Source organism: Capricornis sumatraensis, chromosome 14, assembly GCF_032405125.1.
Source record: "Capricornis sumatraensis isolate serow.1 chromosome 14, serow.2, whole genome shotgun sequence".
Taxonomy (NCBI): domain Eukaryota; kingdom Metazoa; phylum Chordata; class Mammalia; order Artiodactyla; family Bovidae; genus Capricornis; species Capricornis sumatraensis.
Window position 1 is genome coordinate 82592980 of NC_091082.1, and position 13062 is coordinate 82606041.

The following is a 13062-nucleotide window of genomic DNA, read 5'->3' on the forward strand; positions in this document are numbered from 1 at the left end:
ACGGGGGAGCCTGGTGGGCTGCCATCTATGGGGTCGCACAGAGTCAGACACTGAAGCGGCTTAGCAGCAGCAGCAGCAGCAGCATTTAATGTAATTATGAATATTGTTGAATTTAGTTCTGCCATTCTACTATTTGTTTTCTATTTTTCCCTTTTATATTTATATCCATATCTCCCCTTTCCAGCCCCCTTTGGGATTAATTAATTTTTAATATTCTATTTTTATTTTCTATTGGCATTTTTATAAATCTGTTTGTATTATTTTGTAGTGTTTCCTCTAGAGATTACAGTATATATACTTTCATATTCAAGTAAAATGCAGAAGCTTTGCAATCATATAAACTCCTTTACTATTCCCCTCAACCAACCTTTATGTTATCATTATTATTTGTATTACATCTTCATAGACTGAAAATTTTACCAGATGGTGTTATAACCTCTGCCTTCTATACTCACGCATGTCCTAAAGAATTGGGGAAAACATGATCTTTTATATTTACCCAGATAGTTACCATTTACATTTTGCTCTCTTCATTCCTCAAGACCAAATTTTCTTTTGTTATCATTTTTATGCAACCTGACATATTTTCTTTAACACTTCTCACAGAACAGGTAATCTAGTGACAACTTCTCTTTTGCTTCCCTCCAAAAGTCTCTTTTGACTTCCTACTTAAAGTATACTTTTGCTGCATATAGAGTTCTGGGTTGACTGTTCTTTTTTCTTCAACCCTTGAAAGATAAGGTACCACTGTTTTCTGACCTGCAGAGTTTCCAATGAGAAATCTCCAGTAATTAGAACTTTTATTCCCCTATATGTAAAGTGTCATTTTTCCCTCTAAATGCTTTCAAAAGTTTTTCTTTGCTTTAATTTTCACCATTTTTATTATGATGCATTTTGGTGTGATCTTCTTTGAGTTTATCCTATTTAGAGTTTATTAAGCTTCTTGACTCTTGAATCTTGCAACATGAAATAAAATTAAAATTCAATAAAATGTTAACAGAAATATGGAACACATACAATGAAGGCCCGGAAAAGGAGGAGTCAATTCTACCAAGCTGGTAAAGGAAAGGAGATACCAGAAACAGTCTAGGCACAGGGAACATTGTAAGCAAACATGAGATCTGACACCTAGAGAACTCAGCTCTTCATTCTCCAGCGCTCTTTCACTTCACTTCCAATTTTCTAAACCAGCTGGTTTTGTCTGTGAAGTTCTCAATGACATCTTTAGGAGGGACATGCTTTCTCATACTGTCTTTTCTTTTTAATGGCAAGAGTAGCATTTCCTTCTTACCCCTGTACCTTCTGAGGATGTCTAACATCAGACTTTACAAATTAAAAAATATACATATATGGCCCTGATCTTTGGATAGTACGTGGAGGACTGATTCTGGTTTGTCACTTTATGAAGATACAGTGCCAGAATGAGGAAACAGTTTTCCCTACTAAAAAGGCAAAACAAACAAACAAACAAACAAAAATCTGCCTCTTTAGACACTAACAAGTTTATTGGTTGAAAAACTTTGAGACTCTTAGAAACATAATAAGCAAAAAATTTCATTTTATCACCCAAACTTATACCTAATAAAACTAGATCCTCCAAATCTTAGATGTTCAACCAGCATTAATTATGACATTTAAGGGGATAAAATTAAGTGCTTTGTTGGTTTCTCTAGATAATTTACATATCATTACTCTACAATTTATGTTGCAGTGAGTCTTATTAAAACTAGTAAATGAAAATGGAATGGTATTACCTTCAAGCTTTCAGGACCCTAAGGTCACAGTCACTCATTTTTTTCTCTTTTAAAATTATAATAGTCAATTTTAAAAATATATCTACTGTAGAATTTAATCATTCATTTTAAAAGGGAAAGCATGAAACCAAAATGAGCTGGTATTTATCATTTCACTGGGAATGTATCAAACCTACAATCAATGCTTTATAATATAGAGGGTGAGAAGAAAACACAGACAGAAATGGAGAAAAATCAACCAGAGCAGAGAAGAGAAGGGGGTAAAAAAATACCAGAAGTGAAAGAAAGGAAATGACATTATTAAACTTTGTTAGCCCAGTACCATTCAAATTTATTTGACTGTGGAGTGCTGAAAATAGCTCAAGCACTAACAATGCTCCCAGGGACATATTCTGAGAAACGCTGATTAGAACCATCCTCAAACATCCTCCTGGAGTAGTGAGTAACATTTGTGCAAAGAGCTTGGAGTCCAAAGGCAAAGACTGGAACACTTGTGCGGAGCCCTTCTGCATCCATCAATTCCCAGACAAGAGAAGTGGCCCTGCGTGAAGACGATTCAGTCCGTGGGCACCCTCTCCCACAGGCCACCTCTTTGGAGAGGCCTAGCCAAAGCTGGTCTGCAGTCCAGAGGGTGGGAGCGAAGTGTTCAGTGAGGCACACTAGGCTGGTAAGAGGTTCCTGCTATGCATCGGGACTCTGGGCACCTGGAGCACCTCCAGACAAAATTGGGGGTGTGCTGGGAATGTGCCCACTTATCTGGGGGCCGGCACCTTTGGAAGCAGTGCTGTGGAAGCTAAGGAAACAGAGGCTCTCAGATCCTAAGAGATGCCCACCATCCGGAAAGCAGAAATTATGACCTCTCGTCCTGGACTTCTCTACTGCTGTTACTGCCAAGTCACTTCAGTCATGTCCGACTCTGTGCGACCCCATAGACAGAAGCCCACCAGGCTCCCCTGTCCCAGGGATTCTCCAGGGGAGAACACTGGAGTGGGTTGCCATTTTCTTCTCCAACGCATGAAAGTGAAAAGTGAAAGTGAAGTCGCTCAGTCGTGTCTGACTCTTAGCGACCCCATGGACTGCAGCCCACCAGGCTCCTCCGTCCATGGATTTTCCAGGACTTCTCTACTTCTCCTGTATTCCATTTTCTCTTTCTCCTGGTCACTTGGTGTCTCTGACTGTCTCCTCTGTCTCTCTCCCTCCCATCCTCATTTGTATCTCTGCCATCTCTCATTTGAGGTTCTACCGGGTCATTCTGTCAGAGGGGGACCTGCCAGGACTGGCCGTGGACCCTGTCTCCCACTCTAGATAAATCCGGCCCCCCTGCCGCACTCCCCTCATCCCCGGACACAGTGAGGGAGGGAGCCCGCCCTGAATTCTTCAGGTGGGGTGGGCTGGAAGGGTGGGAGTCTTTTTGTCCAGGTCGCTGTAGGTCTCTTGAGTTGGAGGGGTGGGGAGAGTCGTTTCTGGAGCAGAGTCTCCTCAGGATCCAGTCTCCACCCGCTCCCTCCGCAGAGAGAGGATCCGGCCCACATTTCCTGCCAGCTCCGACAGGCCTCAAGGAGACAATTAACGCCTCCCACCTGCCTCTACCAGAGAAGGTGCCGGAAGAGGAGGAAATGGCGTCGCGGGGAAGAGGTGCGTCAATCTGCAAAGTTTTAAAGCGGTGGAAGAGACTGGGGAGGGGGACACTGACCCCGAATGTTACTGAAGAAACGCCTCTTGGCGTTCCCTCAAGGGCCACCCCGAGAGTGGACACCGAGGCAGACACGGCATCACCACAGAGCGAGGCTGACGGACTTCTCAGTGGTCAAAGCTTCCGGAAGGAAGGAGGAAGGCGGCTGGCGGCAGAGCCTCGGCCCTTGGCCTGGAGCCCCGAGATGCCGGGCCTCGAACCCCGCCTGCCTCGCGGACGGGGATGGGGGTCTGTCTGAGGCTGCAGGTGCCCAGCTTCCGGCGCCAGGGAGAGAGTGAGAGACCCCCGCCCCGGGCAAGTGGCTTCTGATAAAAAGGCAGACGGACAGACCGACATGGACGCGGCTCCTTCCTTCCCAGACGCCCCCGCGTCTGCGTGAGCAGACAGATGGGCCTTTCCTCTGGGCTTTACAGATTAATGCGTCCTTCGTATCAATTATAGAGACAAGAAAGTGTAATTTTCTCCCCATGTTTGTACTGTTCAGGATTAATCTGCCTGTAAATGGATAATCTGTCAGCTTCCGAGACACTAAAGTGGGGAGGGGGTGGGGCAGGAAGTGGGGGAGAGATTTACCAGTGGGTAACGCCATCTGCTTTATTAGGTTGTTTTATAAACCTGACATTCAATTTGTTCTGGAGGACTTGGTGACAGATTATTCTGTAAATTCCCAAATAATTACGATAACCAGAGAAGGGGGGGGGTGGGTGGGAAGGAGAGAGAGGTGGGTCTGGAGCGGCGGGGGTTGCTAGCATACCTGGGAGGAAGGGTCCCAGTGGACAGAATCCACCCACAGCTCCCTCCGGGGTGGGAGGCCAGGCCTCAGAGAGGGGTTGGCCAAAAGGCCCCAGAGAGCGCTTCAGCTCCTGATCTCTTCCACCCCCCCACCCTCTCACCCCCTCCTGCCTTTTCAAATCCTCAGACACTGCTCGCCTCAACAGGACAGCAAAGTCACATGAGCGGGGACTCTGTTATCAATAAGATCTCATATTCTTTCTCCCGTCACCTGGGTCTGAACCCCATGCTCTCTTTACTGGCTCTGTGAACTTGAGTAAATTAAACTCTGTGCCTCAGTCTCTTCAAGGGTACAACCGGGCCAGTGGTAATACTTACCTCCCACGGTTGCTGCCGAGATCAAATTAGTCCTATATGGAAATCACTTTAAAATGATGCTTGGTGCATACTAAGTACTGTATAAACGATTTGCATTTTTATTATTCCTTTGTGTTTTTAACCCTCAGGTTTGAGCCTGGTCCAGATAGTATAGTACGCTCTGGATAGACATCTGATGGTTGGATCTGAAAATATCATGACAGTAGAATCCGAATCTTGGCACCTAGAGGCCCCTCAGCCATCCCGGGATTCAGCCCCCACTTGCCGAGGACACGGAGCTCGCTGCCCACTGCTGGGCGGCTCAGGCCTTCAACCTGACCCAAAGCCAAGGACTGGCCCCCGCCAGTCCCCGCAGAGCCCTCCCCAGGGTTCCAGCTGCTGCGTCTGCACAGCGAGGCAGACAGAGCCCCTCGGGTGAAGCATAGTCTTGATTATCAGCTCTGAGAGCTCGTTTCTCAGCAGAATGCTATTCAATTACCCCATGCACGTTTATCTTTTAAATTTCTGAACGCTGCCTTCCATGGCTTCTGTAGCTTACTTGCTGCTTGTGCTGAGGTGGAGGGGGTTGGGGGAAGGAAGGCCACACGTGTGTCCCCATGGCCCACCTGCCTGACACCCTTCCTGTGTTCTGGGACCAAGAGTGATGAGGTCCAGCCCTGTGGTCCTGGGAGTCCGGGTGGCGGGAGGAGAGGGGAGGGACTAGCATCTTCCCTGTTGGCTCTTTCTGTCCATCTCTGTGCCTTTGTCTTCCAAAGGACTGCTCTCTGTTAGTTCAGCTGGTTACCAGGATAAAGAGGCTCTGGAGTGTAGCCTCTGAGGCTTCCCACAGGGAAGACGTCTGTGCCATGGGCGACACCTGGGTAGAATACACACGTCTCAAGGGGCATTCCTGATCTTAGGCCTCCCTGTCATCCATATGAAAGTCCTACTTTCCACAAGAATTTATTCCCTTCTTTACTTCATGTAATCATACATGGAGTCAGGATGTGGACTGCGTAGTGGGCTTCTGTTATGTTCCCTGACCAGAACCAACCTCCCTAGTTCTTCTGGTGAAAGAATTCTTTTTTCTCTGGAGAATCTATTCCAAGGGGTTTGGATGGGACTGTTGCTGCCCATCTTTACTGACGTGCAGGAGACTTTGCCCTGACCAATCAGGATACTTTGTGCCCTTGGCCAAACTAATTGAATCACGGGTAGCCATGTGACCCAAACCCAGGCGATCAGGTCCTTTCACGGGGCTTTTCTGCCAAAGGTTTTGGGGAAGAAGCTTTATTCTTTCCAAATTGCTAGTCTGGTGGGATGTGAGCCTTTGGCTATTGGCAGCCCCATGCTCACCATCAGGAGAGAGCCTGGGATAGATAGAGCCCTGATGATATTGTGGAAATCCTTGTCTAATCAGACATATCCTCTAGACTTTTCAGTTGCATGAGTCAAAATATTCCTTTTTAACTTGATGGTATGAGTTGTGTTACTGTCATACAAGCCTCATGAATATAGGCTGCAATTAGCACCTCCTCCCCTTCTTCAAGCTTCATCTCACAAAGTTGAGGTGTTTGTCAAGGAAGGGCTGGGAGTGGGGTGATCTGCTTGCTTCTTAACAGGAGTCAGGCTGTACACCTTCGCAGGACCCTTCCCGTTCCCAGAAGGTCCTCTTCTGTTATAGTCCCCCTTCCCTCATATCATTCCTGTGTGGGCTGATTGATGGGCTTCTCCTTATTGGTTTATAAAGTTTCTCCTACTCTTTTCCTAATGACCTTTATCTCCATCAATCATCACAGGCTCCCTAGGGACAGGGAGATCAATCACTTCTGGGCCTTCTTGTCGCCACCAGTTTCTAGTCCAAGGTTCTCAACTGTCTAACATGCCGCCTGATGGTTTGAGGGTATCTGCCTGTTTGCAGATATAGGAATGTATCCATGGGGATGCATGAAAATGAAGCTGGAGAGGCTGCCAAAAAGCATGGGGGAGCGAGACAGAATAAAGAGCAGAGCAAACAGGACCCCTTGGGCTTTCAGAGTCACGGGTCCTGTTCAGTAACTTGAGCTGGCTTTATGGAATCGTTTATTCAGACCCCATCTTCTACCAAAATAGGACCAAGGGAACTTACAACTATGATTCTTGAGCTACAGACAATGATAACAGAAACGTAGTGTTGACTTCCTTAACTGTGTGTCCAGCCCTGGCACCAGGCCCACTTGGGGACCCCAAGAGCAGCCCCATCCCACTGGCTGTGGTCCTCACTAACTGTCCTACCCAGTCTCTGGCTGGGCTGACTAGTGAAGAGCTTTTCCTGCTGAAGGCAATCTGTAAAGACTGGAAGAGGTGGCTGAATCTTCAGATGTGCAGACACTAATGCAAGGCTACAAGGATCATGAGGAATCCAGGAAATGTGACACCACAAAAAGAAAAACCAAAGCTGCAGTAACCTGCCCTGAGGAAATGGACATCGACACGCTTCCTGACAAAGAACTTAAAAGGACTGTGTTTAAAAATGAAAAAGCAAGTCGCAGACTGGCAGAGAATATTCAAAATTTGTATATCTGACATGACTCATGTCCAAAATTTATCATGAAGTCTTACAACTCAATAATAAAATAAATAAATAAACTTGGCAAAAGACAAACACTTAACAAAAGAAGAAATATCCAATAAGCACATTAAAAGATTGCCAACATCTATATAATTTTCAGGGAAATACAAATTAAAACCACAGTGAAATAACACTTCATACCCAACAGAACCACTAATAATACTAAAAAATAGTCAATACAAGTGCTGGTGATGATTTGGAACGACTAGAACCATCCTACACTGCCGGTGGGAGTGTCAAATAGCACAACCCCTTTAGGAAATGAATTTTGCAATTTCTTAAAAAAGTCAAACATACATCAGTCCTCCAACTATTAGGCATTTACCCAAGGGAAATGAAAACCCATGTTCACACATAGAAACATACAAATGTTCTTAGCAATTTTATTTGTAATAGTTTGCTTTGGTGGCTCAGATGGTAAAGAACCTGCCTGCAATGCAGGAGACCCAGGTTCCGTCCTTAACTTGGGAAGATGCCCTGGAGAAGGAAATGGCTACCCACTCTCGTATTCTTGCCTGGAGAATCTCCTGGACAGAGGAGCCTGGTGGGCTATAATCCACAGGGTCCCAGAGAGTCAGACACGACTAAGCAACTAACACAACTAGCAAGACTGTAAACAACCTAACTGTCTATCGACAGTTGAACAGATAAACAAATGTGGTCCCTTCAAACAGTGAAGTACCTGTTGTTCAGTCGCTAAGTCACTTCCGACTCTTTGTGACCCTATGGACTGCTGCATGCCAAGCTACCCTGTGCTTCTCCTGTGTCTCCCAGAGTTTGCTCAGATTCTTGTCCACTGGGCAGTGGCAAAGAATGTACAACAGAACACTACTCAGCAATAAAAAAAGAAAAAGGAACGAACCATTGGCGTATATAACCACATGCATAAATCTCAAAAATAATTACACTGAGTAAAAGGAATCAGATGCGCAAAAAGCACATATTCTGTATTTCCATGTCTGTGAAGCTGGAAAAAAAGGCAAAATTAATCTGTGGTGTTAGAAGTGGGATCAGGGGTTTCCTGGGACAGAGACAGGGTTTTGACTATAAAAGTGTACAAGGAGCTTTCTGTGGTGATGGAAGTGGTCATCCCTAAATTGGAGTGGGGGTTATGTGACTAGATCTATTTATCAAATCTCATCAACCCTTACACGCTCACTGTGTGTATAATATGGTATGCAAAATATTCCGCAATGAATCAAGTATTCTTGAATCAAAACGCGTACACGGAGCAGAGTGATCGAAGCTCTCAGCTCACACTCCCCGGTCCTGCCTTACTTCTTCACACAGAACACCGAAGTTCCAACAGACGGAGGCGAAGGCAAGCCTTTGTGCCAGGGCTCTGGCTTCGGACATCACAGCCCCAGACTCACGAGGCAGCGGAAGAGACAGTCCAGCCCTGCTCAGGATGCAGGCCTTACCAGAACCTCAAGACAAGAGTCATCCGCCAGGTGCTGCAGACACAAGCAGGATCTACACCAGCCTCCAAGCTCTCTGCCCCCGGAGAACTTGGGCAAGTTCTTCCCCTCTGGGTGCCGCTGTTTCCTCATCGGTGAATGGGAAAAACTCCTGCGCTTGTTGAGATTCAGTTAATAACAAACATCCCATATGAAGAGATAGATAAGGAATCTAGAAAAAAGGTACTGATGAACCTGTTGGCTGGGAAGGAATGGAGACGCAGATGTAGGGAATGGACTTGGTGGACACAGTGGGAGAGGCAGGAAATAGGACGGATGGAAGTAGCCTCAACACACATGCCCTCTCCTGTGTACCGTGGGCCGCTGCTGAGAGGCGGAGGGAGCCCCGTCCGGTGCTGCCTGATGACCTAGAGGGGCGGGGGTGGAGGGGAGGGATCAACTATGGCTGATTCGGGTTGTTGTATGGCAGAAACCCACACAACATAGTAAAAATTAAAACAAAACAAAACAAAAAAAAGTTTAAAAGATTCAATTCATGGACCTCAAGGGTGTAGAACAGAGCTCAGCAACTGCACAAGGATTGTTGGCGGCACGCGGGATAGTGGGGGCCTAAGGCCGCTGGTGTGAGCTCCAGGCGGAGGGTGTGGCTGCGGAGGGACCCAGCCTGCACGACTATCTCTGGCTGTCTGTCCCGGAGGAGCTGTGCGCGCCTGGTGTGGGCACGCCCCGGACTCTTAATACCTTGGATCCTAGGGCCACCATAACAAGGCATCGCAGCTTAAAACAACGGAAGCTTATTTTCTCACAGTCTTGAGGCTGGAAGGCCAAAATGAAGGTGGTGCAGGGCCGCACGCCCTCCCGAGTCGCTATGAGCCAGTGCGTCCTTGGTTATTTCAGGTGCTGGAGGTCCAGCTTCCCTTAGCCCAGAGCAGCATCACTCGAGCATCACTCCACGTGGCCATCGTCCCTGTCTGTCTCTGTCGGCGTCCTAACTCTCCTGTCTGTATAAGGACACCAGTCACACTGGATCCGGGCCCACGCAACTCCAGTGTGATCTCCCCTTCACAGCTGACACGGCAGAGGCTTCTGCTGCCAATAAAGCCGCATTCACACAAGGTTAGGCTGGGAGCGTAGCTTCCTGAGGGACACCGTTCAACCATTCTACACTGAATGTCTGTGTAAAGATGCCGAGGGGACACGTGTGTCCCGGCATGTCACCACACAGGTCTGAGCAGTGTGTGTGTGTACACTTCCAGGCTCTGGCTGAGTGGACCCATGGGTTCCATGGGTTCCATGGATCGAGTCTTGGGTGTCTATCAAACATGGGATTGTCTGTCTTGAATAACAGTCTGTTTCTGCCTGCCCCGACCCCCGACCCCAGCTCTATTCTGCGACTCCTTACCTGCCCAGAGGTCCCTGTGCTCACAAACAAAAGGAAGGGTTTTTCATGACTTTCCTCTAGTAAAATGAGGTATTTCCTGACTGACATATTTCCTCTTCTAATTACATGCTTACCTCCTGTACCAGCTTACTGAGGAGGAGAGATAAAAGGGTCAAGACTCAGGCGGCCACAGGGCACACAGGCACGCATGCGCGCACACACACTTTTCCAAGGAGCGGATAGGGTGTGGTACTCAAAGCCAGCGAGCAGTGTGGAGGACCCTGGGGGGTCTTCCTGCCCAATATAAACATCTGCACAGCTCCCTGCAGCACCTCCACCCCCAGGGTCTTCGACTCTAGAACTGCATGTGTATTTTCAGGCACTAACATTAATATCAATATTTTTAAACATTCTTTTAAGATTAAAAATACAAATAATAATTCACCCTTCCCAAAAAAACTTACTCTAAGATTGCTGCTGGTTTCTCCACTGAGCATAAGATGGGGTGAGGGAGTAAATAACACAGATCTCCTGCCTGACCTCCTGCTGGCTGCCCCTGAGAAAGAGGGGTTCAGAGGCTGAGTTTGAGGAGGGACCCAGGAAAGATCTGACGACCCCTCTGCCTGGCCTGCAAGTAACTGGACAAGGATCCTAAACAATGGATTCTCTCCACCTCTTTTTAGAGAAACACAGCTTACAAAAGCAAGAAGAAAGTTCAGGATCATATTCCAACCTCCTCATGGTACAGAAGGGAAGACAGAGGGCTGGGAAGAAATTCAGTGTTGTCTAAGCTCAGGGATCCAGTGTCTCCCAACTCCCGGTACATCCAGTCTTTCCTCCTCACCCACTCCATCTCTTTAGGCCTGGAGGGGGCGGTAGAGAGGGAGGGTGGAGGGAAGAGCCCCCATCAGGGAAGATGCAGAGAGCCACAGAAGAACATTCCATAAAGCATAGAAACCCCTTCTCCAGCTGAAGTTTCCTCCATAACCCAGACCTCCCTCCCAGAAAGTCCAAGGTGCCCCCCGCCTGCCCCAGCCCCTCTGCTGATCTACTTAACCCAGAGACACTGGGGCTCCTGCGCTTTGATCCTGCAGGCGTCGGGAGCTTTTTGTTCTATTATTCACTGCAGGGTGGATGCTGGCTTGTCTCTCCTCATTACAGGCTGTGGCTGGACTGCCCACCACCTCCCCAAGGCCACTGGACGATGTCCATCAATAAGTCAGTAACAGTGACTGGATGTGAGAAACCTTCTGGGGCAAGGGTTGGCACCATTTCAGAATCAGAGTTTTTGACAAGCCTCTTTTTTAGGAGGAGAGCTGGAGAGGAAAGCAATAAGCATAAAAACCATAAAAGTGCAGGTAGAGATGCTAAGAGACATGTCTCTGCCCTGCTGATCGGGCAGCTTCGGAAGGCGGGTCTTGCTCGTAGGGCTGTGTGTGTCCCCCAGAGCAGCCAACACACAGTGAGACGCCACCAGTATTTATTTAACAAGCGAGTGCATGAGCGGGCTTCTCCCAACCCTCAAGACCGTCTTCTCCAAGAAGGAGCACAGAGCTTCGCGGCACTTCTAACTGCACACCGTGATGGGACAAGTCTGGCTGTCTACCCACGATCCCACACATACACACCAGAGGGTATAAGGTCTAGGCAGTCATTTCCTTTTGTTCACAGCTGCATCCTTAGCACCCAGAACCATGCCCAGCTCACAGCGGGCCCTCAACCAACGTGTACAATAAATGAATAAATTGAGTGTCAGACTCGAGACCTATTTCCAGGTCGGCTGCCAGCTTGCTGAGTAACCCGGGCCAGTCACTTCCCCTCTCTGGGTCTCAGTTTGTCCCTCTCTGTACTGAAGGCTGTGTGCCAGAAGATCTCCAGTGAGGTCATCCAGTCTAGACGTTTCTTGAGAAAGATGAAACACGGGTGTCACCATAAAGAGTCACGTGGTGACTCTTCCAAACTCATGTTCTGTCCCTCGCATTGTTATGGGAGCCTCCATCACCAGGCCTCTGATAACCTATGGGGAAGCAGGTGAGATGGGGTTACATCGTAAACCACAGATCCCTGCAGCCAGGATGAATCTTCAGAAATTAGATACAAGAAATGCCCTAGCCTGGAAGGCATGACTTCCCCCAAAGTGGCAAAACCCTGGCGAGTTCGTACCTTCATGCCTGAAGCTGCTTTCCACCCACCAACCCCAGGCACAGACTCAGCAGTGGGAAGAACATGAAAATGGAGGGAAGCCCTTAGGAAGCCGTTCCCCAGCACACAGTCTAGAAACACAGGTGGAACTGAGCATGGGCGGAGGCCAGTAACGCTTTTTTGCAATTAATCTTGGAATTTCCAAGGAGAGAAAACACATTGCAAACTGACTCCCGGAGAAAAGCACAAGGAGGGATCACAGAAGATTAAGGACAGTTCAGGCTCAGGGAGGACTTGGCCTGCCTAGCTAGCTGGCAACGACGAACTTCAAGAGAACTAACTGTGTGCAGCGTGGTTGCCTAAGTGGACTTGGGCACACAACGATCACTGTCCTGTGGGGGTTCACTCTCCACAGCTAAGCCCCCCTTGTGGGATGCCCTTCAGACATCGTTATGACTGGACAAGTCCCCAGCAGCCCCTCCATCTTCACTCCCACCTTGCAGAAAGCTTGCCTCTCCGGAATTGTTCTTAGTCCACACACATTATGTCTTTGTGGGGTGGGCAAAGGGGAGCGTCAGCCCCAGTTCATAGACCTAGGGGGTGGAATTTAAGGGCTGGCCGGGGTTTTTCCAGTAGTCATGTAGGGATGTGAGAGTTAGACCATAAAGAAGGCGGAGCGCCGAAGAATTGATGCTTTTGAACTGTGGTGTTGGAGAAGACTCTTGAGAGCCCCTTGGACTTCAAGGAGATCAAACCAGTCCACCCTAAAGGAAATCAGTCCTTAATATTCATTGGAAGGACTGATGCTGAGACTGAAGCTCCAATACTTTGGCCACTTGATGCGAAGAACTGACTCATTGGAAAAGACCCTGATGCTAGGAAAAACAGAGGCAGGAGGATAAGGGGATGATAGAGGATGAGATCGTTGAATGGCATCACTGACTCCATGGACATGAGTTTGAGCAAACTCCGGG